We start from the raw sequence: 9,371 nt of genomic DNA, 5'->3' as shown, positions 1-9,371 counted from the left end.
GATACTGTATCATATCGTGGGGATACTGTATCATTCATGGTGATACCATAGTGATGATGCGTCATTCGTGAATTTCCTATCCACCAAGTGTAGAAGCCAGTTCATCCCTTACAATACTAGCAGGTAAACTGGGCTCCGAAAGGGTCTCTATTCTAAAAATGAAAACTTGAACGAGTGTAATCTAGAACAATTAAATAATACATAATTGACCGGGCGAAGTGAGGTTTAAGTTTCAAGTCGACGGTATTTCTCTTAATGTTTAAATGTATGAATATTTGAATGTTTGAATATTCAAATGGTTAAATGTATAAATGTTTATATGTTGCGCATTTACGGCGAAAAGCGGTATTAGATTTTCATGCATGAAATTTGAAGGTATTTCCTTTATAATTGTGCGTCGACGTATATACAAGGTTTTTGGAATTTTGCATTTCAAGGATAATATAAAAGGAAAAAGGAGCTCCTTCATACGCCAATATTAGAGTAAAAAATCAGACTATAGAATTATTCATCATAAATCAGCTGACAAGTGATTACACAGATGTGTGGAGAAGCCAGTCTATTGCTGTATTTCCATAAGGTCTATAGTTTAAATCAGGAACTTGTGGATGAGAAAACCGCGTGAAGTCTACTGTTCACAGAACTACTAGTAGATAAATGAATAAGTTTATTTGTTTAAAGCGTTAGCTCATACGAAAAGTTGCTCTCACATTCATTTATTTATCTAGATGAATTATTGAGAATAGGCCTATAATCATACTCTGCGAACTAAGAATTTATATGCCAAATCAATCAGTTTGTAGTTGAGACGTGATGATGCGTCATTCGTGAATTTCCTATCCCCCACGTGTACAAGCCAACTAGACGTCAGGCTCGCTTCGCTCGCCATATCTGTCTAACCAGGAGGCTCCGCCCCCTGGACCCCCGCCTGGATCGTCCAGGATTGAGATCAGCAGGCTCGCTTCGCTCAACTGCATTTTTCATTTCAGCATTTTTATCATATGTTAGGACGATCCAGTCGGGAGTCCAGACTAAACATCTGGCTAAACGGATATGGCGAGCGAAGCGAGCCTGACGTCTAGTAATATAATATTCTCAGGAATCGCTCCAATTGAAGTAGCAGTGCCCAATCAATTTCTCCGCGATAAATGCATTTCAATCTTCAACTTGGTGCCAACCTAACAAAGACAACTCAACTTAATGTCAACCTGACAAAATTATTAATTTAGTTACCAGTTTAACAACTGTTTCGAAGAGGTACCCTCTCTAGATTTTAGTTCCATATTAACATATGATATGGCCTTTTTTCAATTATAATTAAGAGAATAAAAAGAATATACATTCTAAAAGACGAACTTTGAACCCTTAAAATTCACCCTTAGAGTAAAAATATTGCCAAAAGATTTCTTAGTGCGCCTCTAAAGGGCCAACTGAACATACCAATCAAATTTGAACGTTTTTGGTCGGGTAGATTTTTAGTTCTGCGAGTAAGTGAGTGAGTGAGTGCCATTTCGCTTTTATATATATAGATTGTTTCCTCTTTTATAATATTTTCAATATGAGTTTTTTTTTCCACAGATAAAAGCGATTGGGCCCAGACTAAGATATTTATTCAGATATTGCATGGCATTATCTCTCATGTGGATAGCATGTAGTAAAGGAGAGAGTGTCACAGAAGGAGTAAGTAAAATTCAAAATAACTAGTAGTTCTGTGAACAGTAGCCCTCGCGCTCAGTAAGTTACATTAACCGGTTGTTATGTTTTCTCAAAAATTAATGAATAATTCATCAATTTGAAATGTCTAGAACAAATCCTAAATAAACATAGAGCTTTCTGTCCTATCGTACCGTGACGTGTCGTCCCGGAATGTGAGTGTGAGCGCTGTTATCAGGTCTGGCTGCAACTGTCTACAACGTTGATGGAAAGATACATTTTCAAGATGTTCCATGTTTTGGAACGGGTAGTATTATAGTCAACTACTGTCTACAAACGTTAATGAGAAGATACATTTTCAAGATGTACGATGTTTTTGAACGGGTAGTATTATAGTCAACTGTCTACTAACGTTGATGGAGAGATACATTTTCAAGATGTTCGATGTTTTTGAACGGGTAGTATCGTAGTCAACTGTCTACTAACGTTGATGGAAAGATACATTTTCAAGATGATCGATGTTTTTGAACGGGTAGTATTATAGTCCACTAGACAGCTGATTTATGATGAATCATTCTATAGTCTGATTTTTACTCTTATATTGGCGTATGAAGGAGGCTCCTTTTTACTTTTATATTATCCTTGAAATGCAAAATTTCCAAAAACCTTTTATATACGTCGACGCGCAATTAAAAAAGGAACATACCTGTCAAATTTCATGAAAATCTATTATCGCGTTTCGCCGTAAATGCGCAACAAGAAAACATAAACATAAACATAAACACTTAAACATTTTAAGAGAAATGCCAAACCGTGAATCTTGAATCTTAGACCTCACTACGCTCGGTCAATTACTTTTTGTCATAGTCATTCAATTTCAGCTGTTCTCCATGCATGAAATCAATTCGGTAAGCAGCTGTTTGCAGAACAAATAAACATATGATTCTCATTACAGCATACTCTACTGTATTGAAACCATATGTTTTCTTCACAGTCAAGTATGTTTCCTTGTTTTGGAATAGGAACAGCAAAAACATCTTCAGCGCTCCAGGTGGAAATTTTGTCAACTTCCACAAAATTCCTGATTCGAAACTTGTAAACTAGGCTATGTTTATAGAATGCATGTAGAAATGTCAGCACAAGCGGGTAATGTTTTCGATTTCTCAATTATTCTTTTTTAGATTATTAGTCCACGTTACTTGAACGTGAATGTCTATTGCAGTGCTCGAAATAAATTCTAGTCTCGGCTAACGCCTCGACTAGATACATCATTATCGCCTACAGAAAGCCTTTCCCGTCCTAGTGTCGTAAGATACTACTACCATATATTTAAAACCACTAGGTAACCTGTGCTACGTGAAGATTTAATTGAAAACTTGACAAACTAAAAACCTTGACGAAATGAAATCTTTCAGGATCAAAAATGGATCTGCAACTAACCTGTTTAAATTGAGAATCTATATATATGCAAGGTGATCAGTTGTGTAGTTGAGACGTGATAATGTAGTGTATCAAGGTGAGATGATACTGTATCATATCGTGGGGATACTGTATCATTCATGGTGATACCATAGTGATGATGCGTCATTCGTGAATTTCCTATCCCCTACGTGTATAAGCCAATCCCTTCCTAGATTAAATTGATTATTGATTGATTGATTGATTATAGATGTCTCACATCATCATGCGAGATATTGTTTGTTATTTGATAATATCATCTCAATTATACCAGAATCTATTCACTATGATTCTAGAATAAGGTTATAATTGAGTATTTGAACCTTGGTGTTGCTATCCTTGTCTATCATATTTGAATCATCTTTGTTCACTGACTCTTAACTAGTAGTTCTTTGAACAGTAGACCTCACGCAATATTCTCATCCACAAGTACCCGATTGAAACTATAGACCTTATGGAAATACAGCAATAGACTGGCTTCTCCACACATCTGTGTAATCACTTGTCAGCTGATTTATAATGAATAATTCTCTAGTCTGATTTTTACCCCAAAGCTGGCGTATGAAGGAGGCTCCTTTTTTCTTTTATATTATCCTTGAAATGCAAAATTTCCAAAAACCTTGTATATACGTCAACGCGCAATTAAAAAAAGAACATACCTGTCAAATTTCATGAAAATCTATTACCGCGTTTAGCCGTAAATGCGCAACATATAAACATTAAAACATTTTAACATTCAAAAATTTGAACATTCAAACATTAAGAGAAATGTCAAACCGTCGACTTGAATCTCAGACCTCACTTTGCTCGGTCAACTATGATACAAGAATGATAGACAAGGATAGCAGCACTAATGATAATCAAATACTGCCATTATAACGTGGACCTCACTATAGGAAGATGCCACCAAAATTATCTCAAACTGATACAGTATCAACACAATATGATACATAACACAATAATTTGATACGAAACTTTCAAACTTTGGCAGCAGTGCAGTGGTAGGAAAGGATAGCGCTATCTGCTTTGTTGAATGATAGACAAGGATAGCAACACCAATTTTGATCAGTTGCTGACTCTATAACGTGAATCTGACTCTATTATCCAGGAACAATGTTTCCGAATTTCCAACCGATGTTAAGCTTTGAGCTGTATTTTGTAATTTCCAATTTAAGCCCCAACGAATACATTCCGAATACATTCAAAATTCATTCCGAATACATTTGCCAATTCGTCCCCTAGCCTTAACAACCCTAACACAAACAATACACCGTGAAATCCATTATACAAGCGATTTGGCAACGTTGCGGAGTTGGAAAGGGATAGCGCTATCTGTTTTGTGGAATGATAGACAAGGATAGCAACACCAATGTTAATCGAATACTGCCATTATAACGTGGACCTCACTGTAGAAAAGGATAGCGCTATCTGCTGTGTTTCAGATAGACAAGGATAGAAACACCAATGGCAACCATGCAGATGTAAGAAAGGATAGCCTTATCTGCTTTGTCGAATGATAGACAAGGATAGCAACACCAATGTCAATCAAATACTGCCATTATAACGTGGGCCTCACTGTAGAAAAGGATAGCGCTATCTGCTGTGTTTCAGATAGACAAGGATAGAAACACCAATGGCAACCATGCAGATGTAAGAAAGGATAGCCCTATCTGTTTTGTCGAATGATAGACAAGGATAGCAACACCAATGTCAATCAAATACTGCCATTATAACATGGACCTCTCTATAGAAAATGATAGCGCTATCTGCTGTGTCTTCAGATAGACAAGGAAAGAAACACCAATGGCTACCATGCAGATGTAGGAAAGGATAGCCCTATCTGTTTTGTCGAATGATAGACAAGGATAGCAACACCAATGTTGATCAAATACTGCCATTATAACGTGGACCTCACTATAGAAAATGATAGCGCTAACTGCTGTGTCTTCAGATATACAAGGATAGAAACACCAATGGCAACCATGCAGATGTAAGAAAGGATAGCCCTATCTGTTTTGTCGAATGATAGACAAGGATAGCAACACCAATGTCAATCAAATACTGCCATTATAACGTGGACCTCACTATAGGAAGATGATACAGTATCAACACAATATGATACAAACAACCATAATTTGATACAAAGCTTCCAAACTTTGGTAGCAGTGCAGAAAGGATAGCGCTATCAGTTTTGTCGAATGATAGACAAGGATAGAAACACCAATGGCAACCATGCAGATGTAGGAAAGGATAGCCCTATCTGCTTTGTGGAGTGATAGACAAGGATAGCAACACCAATGTTGATGAAATACTGCCATTATAACGTGGACCTTACTATACAAAGATAATAGACAAGGATGGGAAACAAATGCTGATCAGATACTGAATTTAAAACGAGGATGTCACTATAGGTCAATAAATAGAAGAGCCATTTGCGTTCTATCTAAAAGCTGTGCATCACTTGAAATAATATTTTGTTAGCTTTGGTCTCCCATTACTCGCTGTCTATATTGCTCTCTCACGCTCTCTCTCTCTCTCTCTCTCTCTCTCTCTCTCAAACTCATGTTCATTTTATAACTCATTTTCTCATAACTCATGTTATTTAAATTATCCACTGCATACTTCTGTATATTACTGAAAGTTGATTACCTGATACTTCAGCCTACTTCATTTTATTAATCAATAATTGATCTTATCTACCTATATAATTATTTTACTTTATTAATTTTATGTTTTTTTCTCTTAAATATTCTATTAATCGAAACTTTTACAATATTTCCATTTATAAATGAATCCTCAGTTTATGAATTAAATTAACGTTTGGTAGAGAGTTAGTGGAAGGATATTTGAATGTTCTTCCCGAGAGAATGGACATTGATATGCCCAAAGCTCCGCCAATTATGTAGATGCATACAATATGATTATTATCTATAGTTATATATTACAAATTGCTTTTTCATATCATATACAGTTCAATAATTATTTTTCTAGTCTATATCATGTAAATTCATCTATAATTTTGCTGTATTGTAAGCTATTGTATATAAGTGTATAAGCCAGTATATATTGTAATCTACATAAATAAAGTACTCAATCAATCAACCAATCTTCTTTGATCGTTCTTCCCCTCACTCGCTCACTATCTCTCTTCCATTGTTGGATTATTCTGTGGTTATGATTTTCTACATTGTTAAAATACGATCCAGCAACAGAGCAACGCGAGAAAGAGATAGCGTTATCCGGTTTGTTGAATGATAGACAAGGATAGCAATATCATTGCTAATCAAACACTGCCATTATAATGTGAACCGTACCATAATTATAGCTCTATGTAGCCGCTGATAGGCAAAGCTATGTTATATTATTAACTGTTTATTCTTGTTTAAGATAATCAATTATATCCTATACTATTAAACGAGCAACTTCTGTTTTTATGTCTATATGTTTAGATGTTCAGATGTTTGTATTTCACCGGATCTTGAAAACGGCTCTAACGATTTTCACGATATTCAGAACATAGTTGACCGAGCGAAGTGAGGTCTAAGATTCAAGTCGACGGTTTGGCATTTCTCTTAATGTTCATATGTTGTGCATTTACGACGAAACGCGGTTATAGATTTTCATGAAATTTTACAGGTTTGTTCCTTTTTTATTTGCGCGTCGAATTATGTAATAGGTTTTTGGAAATTTTTCATTTCAAGGATAATATGAAAGGGAAGAGGAGCCTCCTTCATACGCCAATATTAGAGTACAAATCAGACTATAGAATTATTCATCATAAATCAGCTGACAAGTGATCACACAGATGTGTGTAGAAGCTAGTCTATTGCTGTATTTCCATAAGGTCTATAGTTCCAATCAGGTGCTTGAGGATGAGGATACTGCGTGAGGTCTACTGTTCACAGGACTACTAGTAGGTTTATAATATAAAGATTCGATTGAACTAGGTCTCATTCCTGAGAAAACTCGCTGAAGGACATTAAAAGGATAATTATCAATCATCCTTGGAAAAACAGCTGATGATAATAATTATATTGTCGTCTGTTGGTGATTCTCACTAAATTCAGAACATAGGTTTATAATATAAAGATTCGATTGAACTAGGTCTCATCCCTTGGAGAACTCGCTGAAGGACATTAAGAAGATAATTATCAATCATCCTTGGAAAAACAGCTGATAATAATTTTTTCGTCGTCTGTTGGTGATGGAAGTGAGTGAGCGAGTTCATGTGTGTGGGACTGTGTCAAAATTATGACTAAGCTGTTAAACTATTTTAATCATTCAATCAGGTACTTAGTGCCGGTTGCAGAAAAGCCGGTTTATTTTCAATCCTGATTAATTCCAGTAGATCCATCTTTCGAAATGGTCTTCTTGGTTTTGGTTCACGTGAAGTTAATCAGGATTAGAATCTAACCTGCTTTTGTGCAACTGGGCCTTTGCGAGGAGAATTTCTGCCTTTCCTTTGGGAATTAATCTCAATTCACTGTGATTAGATAGAACATTTCTGTATGAATGTTATTATAATTTCTTCTTCCATAATACATTTTTTATGCTTTTGTACTCTAGAGCGAAGCTCGGTCCTCGATATTTTATTTTCGCCACACTGCACAGAAAGCAGCTGTTTTCCAGTCCCTACGTAGATCTGAAAGACATTGTTTGCAGACGACTCTTGTCTGACGTCAGAACAGGTTTCTTTCCGGCCAAGTCGAGAGAGTACCCTTTCCGGTCGCTCTTTGAAAATTTTTGAAAATGTGTTTGGACAACTGTGCCATATGGTGCATTGTGTTCAGGAGGGTGAGATCGGAAATTTTCACCCCACTTTGAGTACCCTACGACGTCTGGTTCTTGAGATATGAGACATCAAAGTTTCTTCCCCCCCCCCTTATGAAACATTCTTATTCAATTTATTATTCTTATATAGCTGGTGCCAGAAAGTTAGGCGGGTTTGTGGGTCACATGGTATAACCTACTCACAGCTAATGCAATGCATCTATTTTTTGCCAAGCTAGATGACAACTCTACTTGACAACATCAACTGTTGGAACGCACAAGAGACCCACGAAACCGCCTAACTTTTTAGCGTCAGCTATAACTTGGTATAGTAGGTATATAGGCTATACTTGGTATGTAGGCTATACTTGGTTTGGTAGAGAGTTAGTGGGGAGGATATTTTTAATATTCTTTCCGAAGAATGGACATTGATATGTCCAAAGCTCCGCCAATTTATGTACATGCATTACAATATGATTATTATCTATAGTTATTATATTACAAATTGCTTTTTCATATCATATACAGTTCAATAATTATTTTCTTAGTCTATATTATGTAAATTCATCTATAATTTTGCTGTATTGTAAGCTATTGTTTATAAGTGTATAAGCCAGTGAGTATTGTAATCTACATAAATAAAGTACTCAATCAATCAATCAATCAATCAATACCTGTAGTGTGGCGAAAAATATCATACGCGACTGGCGAAAAATATCGTACACGACTCAGAAAGGTGTTCACGGTATTCGGATATCATTTTCGGGAAACTATCCTCATACCGTAAACACTAACTTTCTGTGCTTGTAGCGTAATATACTATATTTATTCAATCAATTTTTCTTTTGCATAAGGGGTTCGCAATACGAACAGCGCTCGCTAATTGTCCATGGACTGATAAACCAGAATGGTTTAAGAAAACAATTCTCACCATGCTGATACGAACTACAAGGGAACTGGTCATCAAGCCATATGGTCTCTACACCATCAATATGAACTGTATTGCCAATGTAAGTATATTAGCATAGAGGAAAGATAACATAACAAGATATGCCATGGTTTGTAGGATTCATTCTAAGTTTGGAAGTTTTGTATCAAATTATGATGTTGTGTATCAAGTTGAGATGATACTGTATCATATTGGGGTGATACTGTATCATGTGAATTGATACTGTACAATTTTTGGTGATACCATAGAGAAACGATAGAATAAAGAGATATGCCATGGTTTGTGGGATTCATTTGGAAGTTTAGAAGTGTCAAATTATGATGTTGTGTATCAAGTTGAGATGATACTGTATCATATTGTGGTGATACTGTATCATGTGAATTGATACTGTATCATTTTTGGTGATACCATAGAGAAAGGATAGCATAAAGAGATATGACATGGTTTGTAGAATTCATCGAAAGTTTGGAGGTTTTGTATCGAATTATGGTGTTCTGTATCAATTTGAGATGATACTGTATCATATAGTGGTGATACTTTA

At 35.8% G+C, this 9,371-nt stretch overlaps 1 protein-coding gene across 1 annotated transcript in view; it reads right to left on the bottom strand.

Annotated features, from left to right (window-relative positions):
- LOC111059596 (hemicentin-1) overlaps positions 1-9,371 on the bottom strand; it is a 434,222-nt gene that overhangs the window by 95,088 nt on the left and 329,763 nt on the right. The window lies entirely within an intron of this gene.

Source organism: Nilaparvata lugens, chromosome 9, assembly GCF_014356525.2.
Source record: "Nilaparvata lugens isolate BPH chromosome 9, ASM1435652v1, whole genome shotgun sequence".
NCBI classification, from domain to species: Eukaryota; Metazoa; Arthropoda; class Insecta; order Hemiptera; family Delphacidae; genus Nilaparvata; species Nilaparvata lugens.
The sequence above is the reverse complement of the archived record's forward strand: the minus strand, read 5'-3'. Positions and strand labels throughout refer to the sequence as shown.